Source organism: Heterocephalus glaber, unplaced genomic scaffold (genome assembly GCF_053883595.1).
Source record: "Heterocephalus glaber isolate CG9 unplaced genomic scaffold, H.glaber_assembly_v1.0 deba00000470, whole genome shotgun sequence".
NCBI classification, from domain to species: Eukaryota; Metazoa; Chordata; class Mammalia; order Rodentia; family Bathyergidae; genus Heterocephalus; species Heterocephalus glaber.
Window position 1 is genome coordinate 14,048,189 of NW_028258145.1, and position 25,845 is coordinate 14,074,033.

The 25,845-nt window shown below is 40.0% G+C and overlaps 1 pseudogene across 1 annotated transcript; it reads right to left on the bottom strand.

Moving 5' to 3' along the window:
* Positions 1-6,195: 6,195 nt before the first annotated feature.
* Positions 6,196-13,844, bottom strand: LOC101709708 (CDK2-associated and cullin domain-containing protein 1 pseudogene; annotated as a pseudogene). The gene is made up of 3 exons (XR_015448512.1): positions 12,575-13,844; positions 7,672-8,166; positions 6,196-6,367 (listed from the first exon to the last, which is right to left on the bottom strand). The product of XR_015448512.1 is annotated as a CDK2-associated and cullin domain-containing protein 1 pseudogene (transcript).
* Positions 13,845-25,845: the final 12,001 nt, after the last annotated feature.

Here is a 25,845-nt window from a genome sequence, read left to right on the forward strand (position 1 = left end):
CCTAAAGACTGTTTTTTTTCTCTTTCCTGAGCCAGGAAAAGTAACATAGATCAGACATTAGGCCAGAAAAACCTGTACAGGGCAGTAGTGAGCACCATCATTTGTGAAACCTGCATTTAGGGAAAGACAGCATGAAATACAATGGGGCATCTAAGATCCTAGAAGAAACTTGGATGAGACCATTGAGATTGCAAATTCATTGAAAACAGGCATGGATATAGGGGAATTTGAGAGAATGAGGACACAGGTCCATGCAAGCCTGTGAAAGAATTAAGAAGCCATCAGTCTTCATCCAGGCAGAACTGAAATCACAGAGCAGTCCCTGACAATCAGTGAAGGTCTTCCACATCAGTCTCCAAAGACTGGAATAGGGGAATGTTTATTTCAAATATTGAGTTTCCTAGAGGAGATTATAAAACAAAGAAAAAGGAAACATCACCCATTATAAAGAGAAATTTTCCAGAATTCATGCCTGAAAAATGTAGCACATCAGACACACAGGATATTATCTTTCACATTACTGTCTTACATGTGTAAATTGTGATGGGAGAATAGACAACTGAAGGAAGTCATGAAAGTCACATGTGGAATAATGATAGTATTTGCAAAGTGAGAGAAAGCATATACAGAAAAAAAATTCTGGCTTGAAAAGCACCATAAATGTTTTCCATAATGGTTGTACTGCTGTATGTTTATATTCCTGCCAATGCAAAATGGTCCTCAGACTGGTCTAGGAAGCCCAGCTATGGTGGTTAAGACAACTTGATTGGCTTGCAGCACTGAAGGGATTAGCAAATCACTTCTGCATGTGTCTGGGTGGGCCATGGAGGCTCAGATTTGGGCCACAGATACAGTCCCCTCCCCTCCTCTCTGGCACTGTGTCCCTACTCTGCTTTGCACTGCCACTGGCCAGGCCTCAATTGTAAGCATGTGAGGTATTTGAGGGACATTTTACTTCTAAAATGACAGTCAAATATAACACTTCATGTTCAAATTGTGGGATACGTTGAACTTTCCAGGCAAGCTGTCATTTTGTGGAGACCTTTTTCAGAGGAGAGAAACCCCAGTCTTCCAGGGCATAAACTGATAGATCAGGATAGGAAGTCAAGACCATAGAAGACACAGGATACTCAAGTGGTTGATGCAGTTTTTTTTTTAATGTGGTTAGATGGTGGGTGAGCTGGCCTCAACAGATATTGAAATCCACAGAAGGAAATCTTTCATGCCAGCACAGGTTTCCACCCCTTAATCTTATAACTCAGCCTATACATTTATATTGTTTCTCCTTTTTTCTAGGAAAGTGGAAAGAAAAATATTGTAAATATTTAGGAACAGATGCAGATCAAGCAGGTTTATATGTGTGGAGAATCCAGAAAATTCCTGTGGGCAAACTAATTGGTTTCTCCAAACCAATTACATATAAAGAATCAGTTTATTCCAGTATTAAGTATATGCTTCTGGTGCCCTGTGGTCATGTCTTTTATCATGATCTACTCCAAATCTCTCAGTCTACACATATCATGACACTTTCCACAAAAACTAACTCTAACTTAATGGGCACAAGTAATCCACTTCACCACTCTCTTTCTAATACATACAAATAATACCCTTGGTTATATTTCATGGTCCTGAAGTGCATGAGGGAAAGGTTATAAAACTACAATAACACCACATTCTGAATTTGGTTGACTTTGGTGTGGATTCAAGATGGACGCACTGGCCTGCTCCCAACCTGGGAACAGTGGAGGTTATTTTCATTCTTATCTGCATCGGCTGTGGAGTGATCAGCTTTCGTTGCTATTGCAGCCTCAGCATAATGTGAAAACAAAACAAAGAGAGATTCCAATTTAGAATTTAAAGTACTGCCATTTATATCTATTGATATTAGAGAAAATTGTCAAAAGCCTGCTTTAGCCAAAGAAGGTTTTTTTCTACATTTTAGATATATAAGAGTCCATAGACAGCAAAGCACTGTGTACTATCTTCTAAACATATCACACATTGTATGGTGCATCATCTGAATAATCCTCAGGATACCCCATAACTTCATTAGCATTTCATTTCACAGATAAGGAACCGATAATTTCCCAAAGTCACCTAATCATTTATGGCTCTAGGATGGGTACTCAGGGCTTTAAATATGCTCCTCCTTTGTGGACACTTAGCCCATTGTTGAATCCATGACCTACAAAAAAAAGAAAGGATGAAAGAAGAGTAATGTGAAATTCACACATCCCTGCTGCCTCTTGCCATTCAACATTGACCTTGAGCTTAGTCCATTTTCATTTTTTCTCAGAAACACTAGTCTAAATCATTTAAAAAATCTAAATTATTTTAGTTCAGACTTTGGAGTAAGCCACAAAATAGAATTCCCTGACATCTTCTACACCTACTGTTTTCCATGCAACCTATGACTCATTATGTCCCTGTCTTACTATGTACTATAATTCTCATTTGTCATCCTAATATGGAAAGCAAACACAAATAAAAATTTCCCTCTACTTCCAAGTGCTGAGAATTTATCTTATGGTCCCGTACCCAGATTGTACGTGATTTAATGAAGCTATCTACCCAAGAGATTATATAGAGAAGAGAATGTCTCCTTCTACCTCTTCTTTCAGTAAAATATTCTATGTCTCTTGTGAAAATTGACAACAAATATTAATAAGGTAGAAGTGTTTCAGAGACCAGGGCACAGGAACATACTCAGAGATCAAATAAGTTACCTGCTTAAGTTTTTCCATAGGTCATGCAAAGCATCACCATGACTTCACTATCTTTGAGTACCATAAAATAACATAGCTTTGGAGGTCAGAATTCACACTGAGATGAAATCAAGGAGTCAGGAGTGCTGTGCTTCTTCCAGAGGCTGGAGGGTAAAGAATCAGCCTTTCAAATTACAAGATGCTCCCACATTCCCCCTCCATTGCCCCTCCCTCCCATCAGTCAATGTCTATTTTCATTATCAAATCCCATCTCTGATTGTGACTTTCCTCCTCACTATTTGGAGAATTGCTATGATTGTATTGGTCTCACTCAGATAATTCATACAACTCTCTCAATCCAAAAATTCTTATTGCAATCACATCTGCCAGGTTCCTTTTGACATAGAAGGTAACCCTTGTAGGTTCCACATGTTAGGACATGGATGTCTCTGGAGGTTTTATTCATGTTTCAACAACTGCTACCATCTCCCCTAAAATTATTACCCCTTAGTGTAGAATAAAAAATTCACAAGTCAGTTGTGCAAAGCAAGAGAGCAGGGTTAAACGTGATATTCAAGGTCCTATTGTCTGTGGGGCTTAAGCAAAGGCAGATGCTTGTTTCACTTCCTCTAATTTGGATTTCATTGTGTACAAGAATTTGTCCGAAGTTTCTCTGAATTTATTTTTCTTTTCTTTTTTTATTAAGTTCATTGGTACATTTTAAGTATACATATCACAGGAAATTTGTACCTGTACATGATATATCTTGGTCCTTATTTTTCCCAGTCCCCTTTCCTCCTTTCCACCCCTCCATTCATCCTTATTTACAAAAACTTTGTTTCCATTGTTTTTCTTTTCTCATTTTTTGTTTCCTTTCTTTCCTTTCTCCAGATCTCTCCCTAGTTCCCCTTCCTCTTTGAACATTTTCTTCCTATTTCACAATATGGATTATACATTTTGTTCCTTATTTACACTTTTAGTTTCTTACATCAGAGAGATGATGCAATATTTACACATGTGTGTCTGATTTATTTCATTTAAGTGTATCCTCTCAAAGTGCATCCATTTAGCTATAAATGCCTCAATTTTATCTTTCTTTAAGGCTGAGTATTACTCCATTTTATTTTAAAAAACACATCTTTTTTACCCTTTCATGACTTGATGGGAATTTGGGCTGTTTCCAAGATTTAGCTATTATAAACTGTGCTGTCATCAATGTGGATATGCATATATCGCTCTGGTATGATGCTTTTAATTTGGGTGGGTAGATACCAAGAAGGGGAATATCTGGGTCAAATGGAACCTCTAGTTTTAGTTTTTTTGGGAATCTCTGCACTGATTTCCACACTGATTGCACTTTGCACAGTCTACAATCCCATCAACAGTGGAGAAGGTTTCCTCTCAGACCAGCCAGGATTTCTTATAGGTTGCTTTCCTGATAGCAGCTATTCTTTCTGAAACTGGATGGCATCTTAGCATTATTTTCATTTGCATCTCATGAATGACCAGTAATGTTCAACATTTTCTCATATATTTAGAACTAGAATCTAGACTATATAAATAACTCAAAAATCAGACCCCCCCCCCAAATTTGAAAACTCAATCCAAAAATGGGCATCTGAAATGAATAGCTTCTCTGAATTTCTGACCTAGAAGAAATGGATTACCCTTAATCCAATCTAAGAGAAATTGGTTAAGGAAAATTAAATGTTTCTGGGCCAGGGATATAGCTCAGTGGTTTTTCTGCCTGCCCAGAAAGTGCAAGGACTGGAGTTTGATCCCTGGCACCAAAAAAAAAAAAAAAAAAAAAAGAAAAAGAAAATTAAATGTTTCTGGAATTTTCTTAGTATTTCTATCCATGAATAAAGGAGCAGCAGAAGACATCAGACCAGATATGGCCTCCAAAAACACACATTTATTTATTGACTTATACTGGATCCAAGAATAAGAACTCCTCTGCAGTCAGTTGCTGTTTGTTAGCCAGTTTTCTTCAGGCAAAGCACACTGGAAATGCAGCAGGATTGTAATCAGGCTGCAGCACAAAAGTCTGGCCTGGGCCAGCAATGTACATATCAGTAATAATCCCTGAGGGCCCAGGCTGCAGGGCATGGATGCTGAAGACACAGCAGTTTCCACTTCTCTAGCTGCTATACTGGGGTGAGAGGTCCAAGGCAAAGACACAGATGGGAGACAGGTGTTCAAAATGCAGTTCAAGTTCATCAGGATTCAAGATGTCTCTAGCTGCACATATTAACTGGATGAGCAGGAGGTAGAGACTCTCTTCTTGAGAATCAGACAGTGATGCTGATCTCCAGGTCAGGATGAGGTCTTCACTCACTGCTGAGGATGGAAAGAAGCTGGTGCACTGATGGTGCCCCGTACAGAACAGCATTGAGTACAGTGATTTTCAGTGAAGTCATCAGGGCAGGTTCTTCAGGTTTGAGTGCCAATACAATGTGGGAATTAATTCCAAATGGTAGAAAAGTATCAGAATATTGGTGACTCCAGATCAGTAATAGGAAACAATGCATTTAGTCTCTAGCTATGAGAGAGACCTAGAGCTTGGTTTGAGGGTAGAACTGTGTGTGATGCAGTATCTGGAGATTGATGCATTATCCTTGTGCATCTGCAGCATCTTTCCTGCCTTTGTGCTGCTCATGACAATACCTTAACTCTGTTATAAGATATATATAAATTCATTAAACACAGTTGTAATAAGTATCCAATTTTTATTTAAAGAAATGAAATATTTTCAAATTCACAAAGATGTTGTGTAGGAATTTCAACATTTTTTGCCAGACAGAAACTTTTGCAGTAAGAAAATGCCCAATAGTCTAACTTTCTAAGATTTTACTATGTGTTCCTTACAAACAAGGACATGGTCTTACATCATCACAAAGAAAATGAGAACAGACATTATTCCATTATTCCATGTACTCTGTATGTTCATTTTAAATTTTAAGGTCTCAAAACTCTTCTGTAATAAACAAAAAAATGGAACTCTGGGAAGAAACACATTGTTGGCAGAAAATCCTTCATTAAACTGCTCTGACCTGGGACATCTGGTACACTGGGGCTGGTGCTGAGTGACTGAGGTGAGTCAGCCCTGCAGCTGTGCCCAGCCCTGCCCAGCTCTGCTGATTTGCATGTACCCAGAGCACAGCCCACTGCCCTGAGGGTTTCTTCATAGGCTGCTCACACCCTGGGCAGGGTTAGTCCAGGTCGATCAGGACACAGCATGCACATGAGGGCCCCCAGTCAGCTCCTGGGGCTCCTGCTGCTCTGGCTCCCAGGTAAGAAGGGAGAGCACTGGGAATATACTCAGCAGACTGTTGTCAGTGCAGCCTGGCTTTCATGGAAGTCCTCTTGTAAGACAATCCTGTAAATATTTGTTTCTATGTTTCCAATGTCAGGTACCAGATGTGACATCCAGATGACCCAGTCTCCATCTTTACTGTCTTTGTCTCCTGGAGAAAAAGTCACCATCACTTGCAGAGCTAGTCAGAACATTTACAATGGTTTATGTTGGTATCAACAGAAAGCAGGGAAAGCTCCTAAACTCCTGATCTATTCGGCCAGCAGTTTGGAATCTGGGGTCTCACCAAGGTTCAGTGGCAGTGGATCTGGGACAGATTACACTCTCACCATCAGCAACCTGGAAACTGAAGATGTTGCAATTTATTACTGTCAGCAGTATTATAATTTCCCTTCCACAGTGATACAAGCCATAACATAAACCACCAGGGGAAGCAGAAGTGTGAGGCTGGGCTGCCCTAGCTGCTCCTCCTGGTGTCTCCACCTACTGACAGCATTTCTCAGATCTAGACAGGCTTTGAAGTTCACTAGGAGGTTTTGGGAGGGAGGTCAAGGAGCCTCCACTACACCCTATGTCTCCATCTCCTCCTTAGCTCCAGCTATCCAGATATGACAGTGCCTCTGGTAATATAACAGAGGACACAGATCAGCACATGTAGGGAGTATGGATTATGGGATTGCTGCAGCAGCAGCAGAGATCCATTCCACAATGAATCTCTCTCTCTCTCTCTCTTTCTCTCTCTCTCTCTCTCTCTCTCTCTCTCTCTCTCTCTCTCTCTCTCGCTCTCGCTCTCCCTTCCAGAGTGCTAGGATTAAAGCCAAGTGTGGTCAAACCAGGCTGAGACCAAGCACATGGTGGAATTGCACCTAGAATCATAGCTGCTTCCTTTTTATCTATGGAAATTAATATGTCTTTCAGTATAAATACCCAGATTGTGTCATGCTATAGAATAATTCACCATGATGCAAGAATATTTTTCCCCAGAATGGTGATTCTCCCTCTAAGGTGACCAGAATATGCAATATTCTAAGGAGATAATCAGCATTAAGAGTCTCAATGAGAATAATCAGGTTGTTTTTCTATTTCACTGACAAGTGAAGAATAATCAGGTTGTTTTTCTATTTCACTGACAAGCATTAATGAGAGCATTTCTCACATGCAGCCAGGCTTTGAAGGTCACATAAAAGCTTGGTACAAGGACACAGAGAGGGTCCTCTGTACCCTAACTCTCTTCCTCCTCCTCAGCCCCAGCAGCACAGACATCACAGTACATCTCCTGATTTAATAAAGAGGCTCAATCCATATATGTGAGGAATGTGAGTAATGGCCAGATTTTGGAAATCCTCATGGACAGCCCATTAGTGTTCAGTCAGTAACCCTTCTTAGCTTCCCCAGTGAGTATCATGAATTGGTGTCATAAAAGGTCATACGAGGATTCAAATAATATAAATTTTCACTTTCTAGGTTTCTTTGGCCACCAGCACTTCTGAACATTCAAGCCAAATAGACTGATCATTCCTAATCAGACTAACATCTGATGTCCCATCTTGTGTCCCTTTATATCATTACTTATATTACAGTTATTTCATTTACTTGCTTCTAAAATTTTTCTAACTTTTCCAAGTAACACACTTAATGGTAATTGCCTACCTTGCCTTGCTCCTTTTTTTTTTTTAAAGGCAGGTAATATTCCAGGGATATGTGGGTTTCTGGGGGAGTGGAAAGCTTGGAGAGCTGAAAATCATAAAGAGTGGTGTCCTTCCTTGAACCTCAGTTCTACTCTGTCCACTGACAGAGAAACAGATTCCTATGAGGAGCTTATAAATTATGCTCTCTTTCCATATCTGTGTCTATTTTATATTCTAAACTTCAAAGAACCTCTTTATTCTTCTTAATTTAGTTCTATCACAAGGCCTGCAGAGAGAAAAAGAGAGCTAGAGAAAACATACAATCTGGGCATCATATGCATCTTCTGAACAATACAGTTATGCTTGCAGTGTTCCTCTCAATCCTCTGTTGCTTCTGATGAAAAACGTGCTGCCTGATCTAACTTGTCTTCCATCAGAGGTTGCAGTTTGAAGATTTATGAAGAAAAGCTTCTAGGAAATGAGTGCTATATTCCAGGAAGTGTGGTAGGTGGTGTACCTGGATTCACAGTGTGCAGAAGGCAAGAGGGAGTCATTAATATCTTGTATTTTTCATAGAAGAGGAAATACAGTGATTGAAATGAATAGAAACTTCTTTTTTTAACTGTCATCTGTTTAATAAAACAACCCTCCTAAGAGAATATGCACAATATTATTGCATTTAGTACATAGTTACGATGTTGAAATGGATGTGAGAATACAAAATAATTATTTTTTCCAAACCACCGAATGAACCCCAGAGTCGTCCTATAAATTTTCCAGAATTATAATCCATAAATATTTTCTAAATAATGCAGTCCAACCTAAAATGAAGATGATTTCCAACCAGCAGGGGTAAAATAATATACCAGGGCCCTGTAAGAATGTATCTCTATCATTTTCTTAATTCTCCCACAGCCCCTCCATCAACATAAGCTGAAACAGTACATGGATTTGTTCTACTAAGCTTTGAAAGAGATTCCAAGTAGGGCATCAAGACAGTGGAGGAGGCATCAATGTGGGGACAGAAGAATTATTTCCCTTAGAAAGGACTCCTGTCACATAGCTTGGTGGCCAGAAAGTGAGGGCAATTGAAATAGGGCAATAATGGTTCACAGGACAGCCATTTCTCCACGAACTCTTCTTCTAAGCTCCATTTTGACTTCACTTTACACAATCTTACTGAAAACAATGATGACAACTAAAATAGTCTTGTAACCCTCTTACAGGTATCAATCAAGGGATTCATATTCTGACCTTGGATTTCTAAAGTCCCATTAAGAGGTCTATACTTGGATTAAAGTAAACGTAACATCCAATCTAAAAGATCAGTGACACGGACCATTAAAAAAATCAAGTCAATGGGCTGGGGATTTGGCTCAGTGGTTTCGCCGCCTGCTGCACAAGCGCAAGGACCCGAGTTAGATCCCTGGTACCAAAAAAAATCAACTCAAAACATCCAAACAATGACAGAATAGCTAATGCAGAATTTTTTTGTTTGCTTTTTAGCTTGTTCTTTCATATTTCAGATTAGTGTATATTCATAAAACAATGATCAGTTAGCTTAATAATAGCTGCTTATTAAGGAAGGGAATTTGACTTCAAGGGCAATGCCTCTCCCATGTAATCACAGAAATAATTATCTGCAATTAAGATGGGGGAACAACCAATAAAATATGGGCAGCCTCAATGAAACAAATTCTGGAAGGGTTATTTATTCTGATTACATGATGCTGCAACAGGGTTATTTAAGTACTATGATACAAATGCTCCTGCTCACTTTATAACTGCAGAAACCAATTTTGTTTCCTAGACCACCATTACCTTTGCTAGTAGATATACAGACCACTCTGAAGTTATCCTTTTGTGCTAAAAACCTTCAAATCCCTCATCTGGTCTGTACACAGTATTGCGAGGTGATACATGTCCAAACTCTTCCTGAGGAATTTTTCATGTGTGCAAATTTGCAACCTGACAGAAAGCATAGCATACAGCAAGGGAAGTGGCAGATTGGAGCACGGGAAACATGTGCACAGTGTTCACGGCCATGGGCGTCCATTCCTCCACAATCTCATCCACCCACTAATTAGCATCATCCTAATGAAAGGAAAAAACTTCGCTGCAAAGTTTAATAATGCTCAAGTCATAGATCTAGCTTGGTGCTTCTTCTTACTAGCCCTGCCTCAGAACTATTAGGACAGGAGTCACAACACCAGGTTTTGGTTTTTGTCCCTTCCAAAATTCAGGAGTAATAATTCCTGCCGAGTTAGGGTGTAGCTGTGACAACAGAGGTCATGAGATATGACACTGTTACAGAAGCTTAAGGCCAACCTTTAAAATATGTACCATCTCTTAAAACAATATTATCTATGTATTTCACATGCATTATCTGAAGATGACTGACCTGGCTCCTGGGTTTCTTTCCAAGGGTCTAGTTTTCGGCTGCATGTTAGTACTAGCCAATTTAACCACATCAACTGCATGTGTTGACTAATCAACTGGCATATAAAATACTCTGTCTCCAATGATTTCATACAAAAACCAGTATTTAGCTGGGGTGGAAAACCCATATACTGTCATGGCAAGAATACAAATAAACAGGAGAGGAAAATACTTTCTGGCATATAGTAGTATTTTCAGTCAATAAAAAATGAGAGAGGGACAAATTTTATTTCCTCTCATGTTATAAGCTAAAAATCCTGTCAAGAATTTTGAGTAATAACCAATCTCAATTTCAACTTACAGGAATAGGTTTCATACTGCAATGTACCTCAAGGGGCCAAGATTTGTAATAACCAGGGCACATGCACTGGGTGAATGTGTGCCCCTTCAGGGTACCTTCTGATAAAAGCTTTGGAGTACCAAGCCTGACCCACAGCTGGCTGTAGTCACTGTGTAAAACTTTTGAGAAACTAAATTTTACAGACTTTCCTTTGCCTACTTTGTTGTTGTTGTTGTTGTTGATACACAATAATAAAAAGAATATAAAATATTTTCCATTAATTTAATAATGCAAAGGCATCCAAAGGTTTTAATGCCAATTCACACCATAATACAATACTTTCCTTTAGGGAAAATTCTGCTGTTGGCCAAAAAGACTGTTCTTTCCCAGAAAAAGCATTTGAGTATGTTATTAGGATACTGAAGAATCTGTCTATGTTCATAGAAATGTTCCAATTTTATTCCTTTCAGAAATATCATCAAAGCCACGCAGGAGACACTTCAGTCTCAAGTACTATTTATAAGTCCACAGTAAGCATTCCATTGAGCAAAGTAAAATCTGGGCTTCATGATAAAATGGAATTCTTCCTCAATACTAGAATGTCACTGGTATAGTAGATCATGGAGTCTGTGTATGTTCTTAGAGTAATTCAGTGTTCATCAATACAATACATGATGCTCAGAGTGAATGAGTCCAACTAAAGCCCTCCAAAACTCCATCAACTCTGGTTGCTAAGTACTTAAAAATATATCTCACCTTTACTTTTACTCCACTGTATAATTTTACAAATCAAGGACTTCTATTAGATGACTTGCTTGGTCTCACGATCCCACTTCTAAGGCCCATACCCATCACACTCCCCTAAAAGGACACAATGAATTGGCAGAGGCAACTCTATGAAAAACCTGCAAATCAGCAGTGTGACAGCATCCTTGGGACATCTTCCATTCTCTGAAGTAACCATCACTAGCTCAATGGAGTGAAGGCTATGCTCAATTTCCATTCAAGCAAAAGAAAAGAAAAAGATTTTTTCCCTTGCCATATCTTTTGATTTTTCTTTCCCTTTTAAAAACAACTAGAATAAGCTTCAGAGACTTTTATGGAAAAATAAATAGCACTGTGGGTGTAGTGAAACAGAAAATGTAGCTTTGTCACAGCTGGAAGCAAGCCTTACAGCAGTAGTGTGACTTCCTCCCTATTCCACTGAAACATCTTGTACTGTTCGAGAGATGCAGAGTGATGACTACTTTTTAAAGTACTTATCTCTTCCACTGAAATGAAACTGGATCAGGAAGTCCACACTATGGATCACATTTGGTTTTAGTAACTACAACACTTCCTAGAGTGTCAGAGGAAGCTGCTCCTACCCCTGGACATTCCCCCAAAGTGTGAAACGGGGGCATTAGTGCTGCAGTGCCACCCACCTGAAGTAGGGTTCTACCCACACTACAGAGGCTGGTGCAATCAGGTGCAGTGACAGTGGAATGGAAATGCTGTATGAGATTTGGTCCCCACATTAACATGAACATGCCCTGGTGCCACCGGGGGGATCTGACCAATGTGCAACATACTTCTACTTTCTGACAATTATAACATCCTGCCACAAAGACACACCTGACATTTTGGTGGGTTGGTTCAGGATACCAGCAACTTCTCCAGGAAGCATTTGTAAGTTTGAAAATACCATCACACAGTTGCAAAGTGAACAAAGCTCAAGGCACAGAGTAGGAAAAGGTTGTGAACTGATGGGGGAAAGGTTCTAATGAAAGCTGAGTTCATATTTTCCTTTAACCAGACATTCTAAAGCTAAACAAAGACCATTTCTTATATTAAAGGGGGCCATTTGGGATATGGGTGAAAAATACTGTATTGTAACCATATGCTTGGCTTTAAAAGCAAAAGATATCTTGACATGTGAAACCAATGTGAAGTGCCAAGTCCACAAATAAACAAAACAAGTGCTTTAAAAAAAAAAAAAGAAAGAAAGAAAAAAAAAGATTTCTTCTGCTCTTGTATTTTTGGAGGAAGCTGCTGATTTTGGCTCTCGGACTTCACTTATCAATGGTCACTTTCCAAGATGCTTGCTCCTCACAAAATCTGTAGATAAACCTCATTAAAAGATTGTCCCATGTTATAATCACCCCCAAGTCTAACAGCAACTGTTTTTCTGTTTTTGTTTTTTGTTAGTATTTTTAAAATTACAAACCCAAGTTAGAAGTCCAGCATCTTCTCCCAAAAACAGCCTTACGACAGAGCTCCCGAGTGCTTCAGGCCCTGCTGCACTCTGAACACAGTCTCTGCAGCTCCAGTGTTTCCTCTTTTGGGGAGGAAAGTACATTCAACACATTCACTATCTGTATCCCCTGGAACTTGCACATGCGGAGGAGCTGTTATAAGCCAACTTGTCCCCAGCTCTCTTCCAGGACTGGTCACCTCTTGTAAAACCATTCTGTATAAGTTCTCTTTGAAGTTTCTGATCTTGAGCAGCATATTCAGAAAGTTCAGATTCCATCGCAGGAGGGAGAATGTTTGGAATAAATTTAGAAAATAGAGTTGGAGCCATCTGAATCTACTCTGGTCTGAGAGTATACAAGCTTTTCATGATGTTTGCCATAGTTGAAGGTGTGACCTGAAATGGTCTTGCCTGGGCTTCTAAAAGTAAAGGCATTAGGCTGTAAATGTGCTTTTCTGCAACATGTTCCGTAAACAGCTTTATAAGGTTATCTTTTAAATCTCTGTTAAGCTTGGTTTTGATGTAAAACTTATTCATATATATGAAAAGAGGCACAATGCTCTGCAATGCTCCCATATATTGTCCAAGAGCTATATTAAATCTTTCAATATAGAGATCTGGAGGGCTGGCCTCCAGCTCCTTTGAGACTCTAAGTGATTAGTTATCTTTTTAATCAGATCACTGTACATCTGTTCTGAGTGCTGCTGGCATACACACTTATACACACAACTGTATATCTGTTCATAGGATATGGGGATATAGTCACCAGGACTCTGGGTTAAAAGTTGATCTATGGCACCATCCAATTTTGGCCAGTATGTGCTCTTATAATCTTCAATAGTTATAACATTCATTAAGAACTTGGAGATGGAGGTGTTGATATTGATGGTACAGCTGGGGCTGGGGTGGGGGCGGCGGCCGCCTTAGCCAAGGCGGCGGCCACGTGACAGCCCTTTAACATCATAATCACCCCATTGGCGTCCGGCGGTCACCTCATTGGCGTCCGGCAGTGGCGGCGACCCCACCGGGAGCCCCTCCTTCGGACCTTTCCTGTCCACGGAGACCGCGGGCACTGCCAGCAGCTGCCCGCCCGGAGCCTCACATGCAGGGACGGGGATCGACGAGGGGGGCGGTGGGGGCTGCCGGAAGCCTTCCATGGCGGCCTCCCAGTTGTTGTGGTTCTGGTCATCCATCATCGCCTCGTAGATGAGAGCACCTCCTCCTCTTCCATGCTCTCCTCCATCCTGCTGGCCCCTGGCACCCGCCCGCCTCACAGGCACCTGCCGCCCGTGTCTCAACCCCGGGCCAGGGGGCACCGTGGCTGGCTAGAGCGCACATCGCCGGGGACCAGGACAGGACGGGCGCTGCTAGGAGAGCAGCGGCCCGCCAGGTTTCTCGCTCTCAGGCAGGCCGACTCTCCTGGAGACCCGGCTGGCAGCGGTGGGCGCTCTGGAGCTAGAAACTTCTTAAGAGATAAATTCAAATGGGCAAAATGTACATAAAAAATGCTCAGCACCTTTGGCCAGGACTATCTTGTATAGTATCTTAAATAATATCTTCATTGTATATATTCCAAGGGACATAAAAAGGAGATGTTAGTGTTCTCTAAAAGTATTCATACATATACAAAAATATATGACTGTAAATAAACATAAATATTAATCTATGTACTATACATATACATATGCCTGTATTTGTGTGTGCATGTATGTGTGTACACACACTTCTCGCTTTATGGCACACCATCTGGCTGAGCACTCAGGACACCCTTTGACATCCACAGGGCTCCATTTTGTAGATAAGGGGTCCAGTCATCAGAGCGTATAGGTGATTTGCCTAAAGTCACCCACCTGGTAAGATATTGGGATTAGAACCTCCATTTGTCTGACCTTAAATATGTTCTTCTCATGGTTTCTGTTCCTCTCATAGAGTATCCTATTGACACTCTAGTGCGAACGAGATAAGAAGAGAAGGACATAGGAAATTCCCATCTCAGGGCTACTTTTGTCTCGTGGCATGTTTACCCCATCTTATACCCAGTCCCTCAGTACATAAACACAGCTCTCTCACTCAACCCATAAAAGCCACAAATAGCATCATTTTTTATATGAGGACAGAGCTATATTTTGCATTACCCTGGTTCCTTCCTCATCTCCCCTGAGTCTTTCCATCACAGAAACTCATTCCTTCCCTCTCATAATGTGTCATGTGATTCTAACTCATTCTGGTACTATGGAAATTATTAAGCAAACCCCCCCCACAAAAACAAATAAACAAAACCTCCTTTTCTCATGTGCCATGAGAGTTGACTCCTTTGTCCTTACCTACCCAGACTGTACAGGAGCTCACTGATGTAGTATTTTTATACCTAAGGAAAAAAATGGTACTAATTTGTGCTACCTCCCTCTTCTTATCATGAAATGTTCCAAGACTTTTGCCAAAATGAACATGAATTGATAGGAAGGTAGAAATTTTGGAGAGAGCAGAGAACAGACAAGCACTGAGGGACTTCAAAGACATTCTCTTCATTTGTATTAGTTCCTCGTGGCTGCTGTAACCAATTGCTATAAACCCACTGATTTCAAATACCACAGATTGATTACCTCACAGTTCTGGGTGGTCCAAATCTAACAGAAGGAATCAAGAGAGATGTGATCTTTCAGGAGGCTGGAGGGAAAAGAATCAGTCTTTTCCTTTCCAGCTTCAAGATGCTCCACAATCCCTTGGAGCAGGCTCCAATGCCCTTTCTCCCATCACTCACCATCCTGAGTTGTCCTGCCTCCTCCCCAATGTGCCCATCATCCTTCTCTATTATAAAGACCTTTGTCATTACATTGATCTCACCCAGGTATTCCAGAATAGCCTCCAGATTTCAAAACCTTTAATCACATTTACCAAGTTCTTTTTCCCATATATGGTGACATTACCAAGATGTAGAGATGTGTACATGGATACCTTTTGGAGGATGAGGCATTATTTGTCTGCCAGAGACTCTGACTTCTACATCTGTCTTCCTCTCAAATATAATCCAAAACTACAAAGCAGATTTATGAAGAAAGCTAGAAGAAAACTGAGATTAAGTAACGCTCTGACTATGCCCCATAAGCTCTGGGAATTCTTATTCATAGCTTTGAGTGAGAATGTGGCAATGTATAGTTATTTATCAGATGCTTGTTTGATTTTATGAACCAAAAGAAAGCAATCATTTTAACTTCATTGACATAGGGTACGTAAAGGTTTCCTGAATGTTTTTCTTCTATATATCAAAAAAAGAAGTGGTAAAAATGAAGAGCAGAGTGACCTTCCAAGAACAAGAAATAATCCACTGCCCTAAGTTAGGTTTCCTCATTACAAAGATCACCAAATAGGTATATTTACAAGTTTCAGAGATCTTGCAAGAGGCAGAAAAAAGCATGACAGGAAGAAAATATGGCCAGTAAAAGAACCTTTGGCAGATCAGGTACCACTGAGGATGTCTGAAGCTAAACACCGCCCAGAAACACAGGGAAAATGACTCTGAAGTATGCCATGTGAGAACAAGCTGGGGTCTGTATACACCTCCTCCTGGTTTCATTCTTTGAAGCCATCCTGAGGAAAGCATATTCATGACTGTGTTGTGTTGTGTTGTGAATGCAGGTAGAGTTTCCCTTCCCACCTTAGAGAGCCCACCGAGGCTCAGGTAGGGCTGGAGGAAGTTAGCAGATGTACATGAGATGGAAAGGACTGGTCCAAACAGTGAATGCCTCCACCATCCTGATAAAGGATGTCCACTTCCCAGAGCTGCATCTTTTCTACACTGAATCCTGGCAGGGTGGTAGCAAGCAGTTTCCTAGCAGAATGTTTGTGCACAGAATAAGAAGATACTGTCATCTGACAATGTGCAAGAAGGAATGTCCTAGAGTCACCACACTCCACTGTGAAGATGGAGAGGGGAAAATGCTAAGGGAAAAGACAGGTCACAAATAGAAGGACACACTGAAATACAATTCTTGTTCCAATCAGCCAACTTCCATTTTTATTATCATTAGTCTCCTGTCCTCTCAAGCACAGAAGAGCTTTTTTTTGGTCTGGGCTCAGGCCTCAGGCCTCCACAAGCTGTTGGCTCTTTCCACACAGCTGCACACACTGGGAGATTTGTACATTGCCCCTTAGTTAGTGCCTTCCCTTTAAATCTAAGATTAAAGCTCAACTCTAACCTTGTCTTAACTGATCCAGACTCCTCAGTTCAAGTTCTCAAAATGAGGCTCCCTACTCAGCTCCTGGGGCTACTGATGGCTTGGATCCCTGGTAAGAAAAAGCAGGAGAAGAGGGACAGGAATGGGGTGTGAGTGTGAGTTCTGGAGTTGAGCTGCTGTGGCTGTGTGTCCTGTGCAGGTGTGAGATGTGCAAGACTTGTTCTCTGGAATGGGACATGTTTGGAGCTGTGAGAGTGAGGAATGCACCAGATTCCATATGGAATGAGGACCTGTCAACACTACACACTAGATAAACCTGACAGGCCTATGCAGAAGACTTCACCACCAACAGCAGAGTACAGGATTTTGTCCAGGGCTCTTGAAACATTCTTCAAGATACACCATATATTAGGCCTAAACAGGTCTACACAAATGTAAGAAGATCAAAGTGACTCAAACTGTCTTATCTGATGACAGTGGGACTAAATTGCAGGTGAACAGTAGAAGGCTAACTGAAAAATTCCTAGATATGTAGAACTAAAACAATACATTTATAAGAAGAACTTAGGTCAAATAACATATTAAAATCTATTACAAATATTACACTGCTGGTAAAATGGAAACTCATCAAACTTAGAAATGCAGCAAGAGCTGTGTTGAGAGGAAAATCTGTAGCTGTGAACGCTTACACTGGGACATCCCAGTTGTTGATGCTCCAAGCTCGAGCTTTCCACTACTTGAACAGCAAATTTCAGGAAAGAGCTACTCACTGTTGGTAATTTTGCTCCATAGTGGAAAACAGAAAATTTAACTTGAAAATGCCTGTACAGGCCAAGAGTGAGTCCCACTTTGCCTCTCAACACAGGCACAAAGTGTGATGCTTCAGTCTAAGCCCTGCTCTCACCCAGACAACATACACTGCCTGCGTTAGTGCATTAAATACATATCCCTGTGCTTTTGTTGTGTGATTTATTTGCAGACGCTATCATAACCATGGCTCATGAAGTAAAGATGAGAGGAAAACTGAGATCTACAATAGAGTCAAAGAAAGAAATCACTGGAAAATTTGTTAAAGTCCTAGAAAAATGAATTTAGAAAAATTAAGTGCAATTTTAGGCCTCAAAACCAATTATTCAGTTTTTCTATTATTATTCATGGGAAAATCTGTTCAGTTCTCAAACTTTTCAGTGTTCAAACAGGAATTTGGAACAAATTCATTTAGATCACCAAGGTATCACTGTATTACTAAAGAACCAAAATTGGAGTCTGTCCTACTAAACACTCAGATTTATCACAGCCAAGTGTTTTCTCCTACTGTAAACATTGCCATTGTCTTCTGGGCTGGTGAAAGTGTCATGAACACTCACAGAAAACCTAAACTAAATGACACAAACAGCAAACTGGGTGGTTTGAGCCACTCATTAACCATGTTTCTAAGTTTGGGCTCAGGGTTCCATCCTGGGGCAGTGGCAGTTGAACTCACAGCCATGCACCCTTCACAAGCAGCAGCCTGTGGGTGGATGATGCCTCTATTACCACTGCAGCAGCTGTGTGCTCTGCTAACATTGAACAGCCTGACTGTCCTCATGAGGTCGATCATTATGATTGCTCAAACTGTGCTGCATCACATGGTGAGTACTAGTCACATATGATTATGAAAATTAAAATTAAATTATACCTTAGATACTCTTTTGGCACTTGCTCCCTTTCCACTGTTCTAAGACTGTGTGTGGTTAGTGGTCATCATAATAAGCAGATCAGATAGAAACTTTTCCATTATTGCACAATTATTCCATTGGCCAGTGTTGATGTAATAATTTAATTTGATAATTCACAGTATTAAATATGAGGACACAAAATACATCCACTGTTGGTGCACAAGCCTGGGGCCTTGGGACTTCCTGGCTGGTGGAGGACTTCAGGAGTCGGCTCTCTGAGAGGGTTCTTGGAGTGGAAGGAATCAGGCTGTACTGACGGAGACCAGGAGACCTCAGCTTCCTACCCTGTGCTCTGCCTCTGATGGTTCCTAAGGAAACTTTTTAAAAAGCCACATCACAGTATGCAGCCCTTAACTGTGTTGTGACCAATATATTTTCTGAAATCATGTTTGTCTGCTATTCTTCTTCCTCAACTAAACACTTGGAGTATAGAGACAGAGGAGGATATCTTACTGTTCCCTAACAAATTGGCCTAGTAATTGATGCAGTGTCAGTTGCACCAATAACAGTGAAGAGACTCACAGTCAAGATTCACTTTGAATCTCCACACTGGTTTCCCTAGTGGTTGTACTGGTTTACATTTCCACCAATGAGGTAGAAGAGTAACTTTCCCCCACATCCTCACTACCATGTACTGGTATTCCATTTGACCCAGCTCTCCCCCTTCTAGGCATCTTCTTAAAGGAATTAAATCATTATTTTCCTTACATACTCATGTTTATAGCACCACATTTATAATAGCTAGAGCTTGGAAACAAGGTAGGTATCCATCAACAGATGAATGGATAAAAAAATATGGTATTGATACACGATGAAGTACTACTCCGCCATGAAGAAAGATAAACTCAAGGCATTTGTAGGCAAATAGATGCAATTTGACATCATAATGCCTGGTTAAATGAGTCAGACATACAAGCTTTATGATCACATGCTTTGCTTATATGACAAACAAACAACAAATCTATATTATATAGAGAGCAAGATAAGGAAAGAGAGAGAGAGAGAGAGAGAGAGAGAGAGAGAGAGAGAGAGGAAATGAGGTGAAGCTCAAAACATTCCACAAATTAGCTATTCGGTTATTTCAAAAATATATACAAAGTTACCAATTTATTTCATTTATGCTACAAGGTTTTTGTTGTTCATTGAAAATAAAGTTTTCCCCTTTAATTTGTTTGTTTCTTCTTTGTAAGAGAGTCTTTTTTCTATGACTTGTATTGTGATTAATATTTTGGTCATACTTTTAAGACCATGATACATGGTGTATTAACAATTGTTATTCTCTAATTTGTTTTGTCACAAAATTTTCTTTTATTTTTATCGAAGCACAAAGAATGTTTTTCATGTTTTCTTCATTATATCACTAGTATGACACTAAAATAAAAAGATGCACTGGGTGACAGTTTCTGAAGATATATATATATATATATATATATATATATATATATATCTCAGATTGTAACAATTGATAATCAGGAATTTTATATTCAGTGTCTGAGGGATACAATGCTCCTGGCTTTCCTGGCTCTCCAGCCTATAGTCCAGTTTCCTAGACCTTGACAATCTGTATGATGCTGTGAGGTGATGTGACATATTCACTCATATGTATACATGCACATTATATTGTCTCTCCTTTTTTAGGAGAACAATAGCTAACACAAGTATCACTGGGACTTAAACAGCCAAAGATAATTCATTATGGATAGAACAATCAGGATTTTTAAAATGCAGAGTATTAATCTGAATGACACGCTTTAAGCCCTGGGGTGTGCGAGTCAGAGAAGCCAATAGTAAAATCCAGAGTATGTTTTCCACTGAAGTCATGGACCACTGAAGCATGTGGCCTCTCCTCAGCTCAAGGAGCCCAGAAGTGGTGGTGCTAATGCTCTCAGTCCACAGGAGAACCTTGTAACTGATTCTTCGGTTTTCTCCTCTACCTGCCTGTCTGCCAGCAGGTGTCAGTGAATATTGAATCATTTTTTTTAGTTCAAAAATCTAATAGGAGGGCCTTCCTTTTACTAAGTCTTTGGAAACTCTAAAATGAAAAGTCAGTCTGAGAAATGTGCTTCTAGAAGTATTTCTGGTGATGGGGAGTTAAGAGCTGATCATCCCACATCATTACTACTTTCACCCAGCACCTTTTTCTTGTTAGAGGAGTGCTTCAAAATGTGTTTGAATATGTATCAAAGTTTGACCTGTAAGTTTAGGATCATAGCAGAAAAACTTCAGGAATATAATATATCATAAGAAAGAATATTATATGAAATAAAATGCAATCATTTGTAAAACAAGTTAAAATTCATTCTTTAAGTAACAACATAAAACAAAAAACTAGACATGCACATATTTTTATATTAAAATGCCTTGCTTGTGAAAATGTGTACAAACGCCAGTGTCACTGAGAAAATGATACAAATGCAAAAGAACGGAATCTCCCTATATATAGTGAATGAGAAACTGCATTTTAACAAAACAAGAGCAATCCACAGAATCTTAAAAAAACCTATGCTCTAAGGGATTCTTTCTTCAATTAATTTTTTTAATCCAATGACACTACTTTAAAAATATTTCCATTTACACCACACAGTGAATTAAAGTTTATCTTCTACTTAGTGCAAACATATATTTGAAAATATTTTAATAGTGCAATCTTTGAAAAATATAATTATCTATGGTGATACAATAAAATATGTTGATAAGTAAAATAAATCTTTGTTAGAAACTTTAGTTATTACTAATGTATAAGGATAAATCAAAGTTATATGACTATGCGTTGGAGATTATTGAATTGCAATTTGCCTGTTCAGCTTGATTTGAGGATTTAAATCATTCCTCATCTTGCCATGAGAAAGGTGTACCTTGCAGGGCACAGTCCTTCAGCCTTGGCAGCAGACCACACACACCAGATCAGCACCTAGTGGAAGAACCCAACTTGATCACCCAATCACTGATGACATGACCATCCATGGACATGAAAATGAATGCTTAGTGTTATAAGCCATTGAACCTTAGTGATTACCAATCAGTATTGGGTTAAAAATGACCAACAAAATATTTATAATCAACTCATGTGAACAGAGGTATCTTCTTCAAATTAATGTCATAAAGGTGATAATGGAAGAAAATGGACTAGAGACAGAGATTATAAATCCATTTAAATGTACTAAGAAGAAATTAAAATTAAATAGTATTGAAACTATAAAATGTCCCTTCTCTGTGTGAAACTACACATATATGAATATATAACATAGATGTAGGTGCATACACATTTATTTGACAAATGTTGGCTGCACAAACGTATATATAAACTTATCTATATGTACTAATATCCAAATAAGCTATTTAAATATATGTGCATATTCACATCACATGTAAATACATATATAAAATATCACATAAATTAAATTGTTTAACATATTCTGCTTTCTTCTCATCTTAAAAAATTGGGGCCAAACTAGAATGCTGTCCTTGTTCTCTCTACAAGAATTTCTTTTGTAACCATCATTACTAAATTCCCAACAATTTGGTGTTTCTGCTTAAAAATATTTCTTTTTTATTTCAAGAGAACTGCATTGAATATGAATGAGGTAATATTGACTGATTTTAAAAAATTATTCCATCCTATGAAGTTCCTCAGTATGTGTGTTTGTACAGTGATGCTCAGATAGATGCAGTTCTAAAGATGCACACTAGAATGGTGTGGAAGTATGTCATCACCAAGAGTGCCTGGAAGACTCAAAAATCCCAGCAGTGGGTAAACTCCAAGGGCTACTACAGATGGTCACTTTGCAGAAAAATGATAGGTGATGCAATGTCACTGACTACAAGTATTTGGTTTACAGACTATCACCTCTTGGAAAAAAAAGTAATGGAAAGAATGGAGATAAAGTTACTTTGGAAGCCCTATGACTGGGCCTTTCACAAATAGGCTAGGATTGAAAATAAGTGATTTCCAAGTGAAAAGTCAGTAAAAGCCATTTACTGAGCATGTGTCTCTTAACAATTAGGATGAACCAGTGCACACAGGGGGTGTTCTGGAGTGAACTCCGGTCTCTATTGCTGTGTGATCTAAAGGACCTGTGTGTCATAAAGGGTTCTCAGTGTTTAGTGATTCAGCAATTTTCCAACTTCCTGTACAGCTTCCCCTTAGATCATATCATAAATTCCAATCAAGCCCATGAGGCATACAGGAGCTGCAAAAAGTTGAATCTGCCACAATCACATATTTGGAGATGACCTGTGAGAGAATGGTCATCCAGGAGAGACTCTGCAGTCAAAATGAAGAGGATGGTGAAGACAAGGAAAATCTAAAGGGGTATTAGAAAACATGACACAAGTGAAAAATGCACATACAAAATAATAAAACTTTTGGGAAACAGCAAAATTAACAGCTGTGAGTGTTTATGTTGATACAGAAAAAGTTCAATGAGATTCAGATTTTAGGACCTTCCTAGGAAAAACGTCATCATTGTAAGAGCAAAGTCATCTCCCATGTTGTAAGGATCACCATCACCTTCCCCTGCAGGTCACACGGATGCAGCAAAAGTGAGTGACAGCAAAGCCTACCTAAAGTAGTTCCACCAGAAAACTGAAAACCTTGAGCTCTTCATTTCCCAAGTTTCTATCTTCCAGCCCAGAGTCTCAGTGTGGGTCACTGGCAGTGTGTCTCACAGGATTCTCACCCTCAACTCTGCAGCCTGGAGGCTGAAGATGCCCCTGTCTATTACTAGTGCAGTGACTGTGGAGGGTGATTTGGGGTTCTCCAGGGGCAGCCTGGCTGTCCGGCGGGCACTGCTGACTGTTCCTTCTGACACAGAGCTGTCTCATGGGGTACATACTAGCACATGTGACTATGTAAATTGAAATTAAGTTATAAGTTAAATTAAAATTAAATGACAAATTAAATACTTGAATTGCACTTGCTACATCTTAAGTGCTCAATAGCCACATCTGACTAATGGATACCATACTGAACAACTCACATACAGATAATTTCATCACAGCAGAACTTTATGCTGGCCAGTATTGGTCCCAAAGATTTATCTGATCATTCACAGTGTTATACTTTAGGGCATATGCTTCACTATTAGATCACACAACTAAATGGCCACAGGCACTCCCCAGGCTGTTGTATCTCTTATGGGTCTCAGAAATGGATCTAGGAGTATTTCCATGGTGGAAAAGAATGAGGCTGCACTGAAAGATCTAGACCAGCAGACTTCACCCTCTCACCATCTACTGTCATCATGCCCTGCTTCTTCCTTAAGAAAATTCCCTAAAAATCACATCATAGGCATCTCACATAAGTCGTGTTATCCAGCCCTTAACTGTCTTGTGTCTAGTATCTTTTCTGTAATTGAGGTTGTCTGTTACTCTTTTCTCCTCAGCTAGATGTCTAGATTATTGATAAAAGGGATAACTTGTATTCCCTATAGAACCTACCCCTCAGTGTTGGATGCAGTAAGATCAGCTTCACGAGTGACAATGAAGAGACTCACAGGGAAGACTCAATGGAACCCAGATTCTGAACTCCTATAAGGTGACATGTCACAGAAATACCATAAGATGGCACCCAACACCTATAGAAAACACAAGAGAAATGCTTGACATCAGAAATACCAGGGATGTAACAGAGTGGTAGAGGCCCATTATTAATAGGGTGCCTAAAATCATGAGTAAGGTCACTAGTGTGACTAGAGACATGTGGCAGGAGGTGCCAGTGTGCTGAATTTTTTGGAAAATCTACTCAGTACTTTGTTTTCTGAGACTGGAAGCCCAGCCTCACTCTATCACCTGCCTGCTCTGTGTCCTCAAAGCCCAGCTATTAAAAAGTGAACCATGTTCCCAGATTTGTATGTTGAAACCATGCCCCAATGTGGATGTATTTGGAAAAAAAAGATCTGTAAGAAGGAATGATGGTTAAATGAGTTAAAACACTTGAGAGCCACTCCGTACCACTAGCATCCTTAGAAGAGGTACCAGGTATATATCATTTCTCCTCTTCTGAGCCACCCAGGAAAAGCTTTATGAGGCTATGGAAAGAAGGCCACCAATAAGCACAGAATAAAACAAAATAGATACCTTCTGGGCATTGGTCTTGGACTTCTCAGCCTCCAGAATAATGCAAAAAAGTCTTACTATCTTTAAAGCCAGCACAGACTATTTTGGTTCCCTGCAGCATTTTGCCATCTTGACACTTCAGGGTGAGATTCCTGATCCAGCTTCTCTGCCTGCTGCTGATGGCTATTCAGAATAAGCACATTTTCTCTGCAAATCTCAAGCTGGAACTTTAGCCCTTGACAAAGAGATAAGTTGCTTTAAATATGCTTTGGAAACCACAGTGTAACATGCAGAGTTGTTTTGTATTAGTTCTTATTAGAAATTTGAGAAACAGAGTCTAAGGGAAGTGATGAGGCAGAGATACAAGCAGCTTTGAACCTATCCTCTGCACTCACAAGGACCATGGGTGCTGTTTTTCTTCTAATCCTTTGAGTGAAGGATTAGAAGTGTTGCCTAAATGTAGTTTTCTTGCAGGCTGCAGAAGACAGGTTACCCTGACTCAGCCTTTAGAGGCCCCGGAGCATCTCAAGGTGACTTTGTCTCCATCACTTACAGAAGGAGCATGGTGGTAGGAGTTTCAATGTTCTGTTACAAACAGAAATCCCAGGAGTGTCCCAGGCTGCTCAACTGTGTGGGTTCTGCACCAAAGAGCTTCTTTGGGAGCCCCTTCTTGGTTCTGGGGAAGTAGCTCTGGCTATGGCTTCCACCTCGTAACCCATGGGTGGAAGTTGAAGACATTGTTGTGTTATACTGCCAGCCTCGCACAGTGACAGCTCCCCAAATGAAAATACCCTTTCTGGGCTGTAGATCTTTCCCTGCAGGAGGCAAAACATGAAAGGTGTGAACAACCCATATCTTAAGTGTCCATGTTCTCCAAGCCTGTGTTTTGTGATCTGGTGGAGCAGGGGCAGGTGGAAAAGTTGTTGCCTCCCATGTAAAACAGATCTACACAGAGGAAAAGCTGGACTGGCATTAGAGCCACATTTTGGTCTAGACAGATGCTGTAAATTGATTCATTTATTGACACTTTTGTTATCCAGCATAATGTAGCACCTCAAATCAAAGAGGATTAAAACATTTATTTATTGTTTCTTGTGATTTTGTGAATTTTCTGAGTAGCTTTTCTGCTGGTTTGCCAGGGCTGCCTCATACATCTGCAGGCAGCTGGGTCGCCTGTGTCCCCTGCCACTCTGTCATCTGGGGTTGTCTATCAGCCTTGGTTCTCCTCTTACTGGTAGGCCAGTTGGAGGAGTGTTGGAAACTTTTGACCTCAGACTTAGGTATCTAAGGGCAA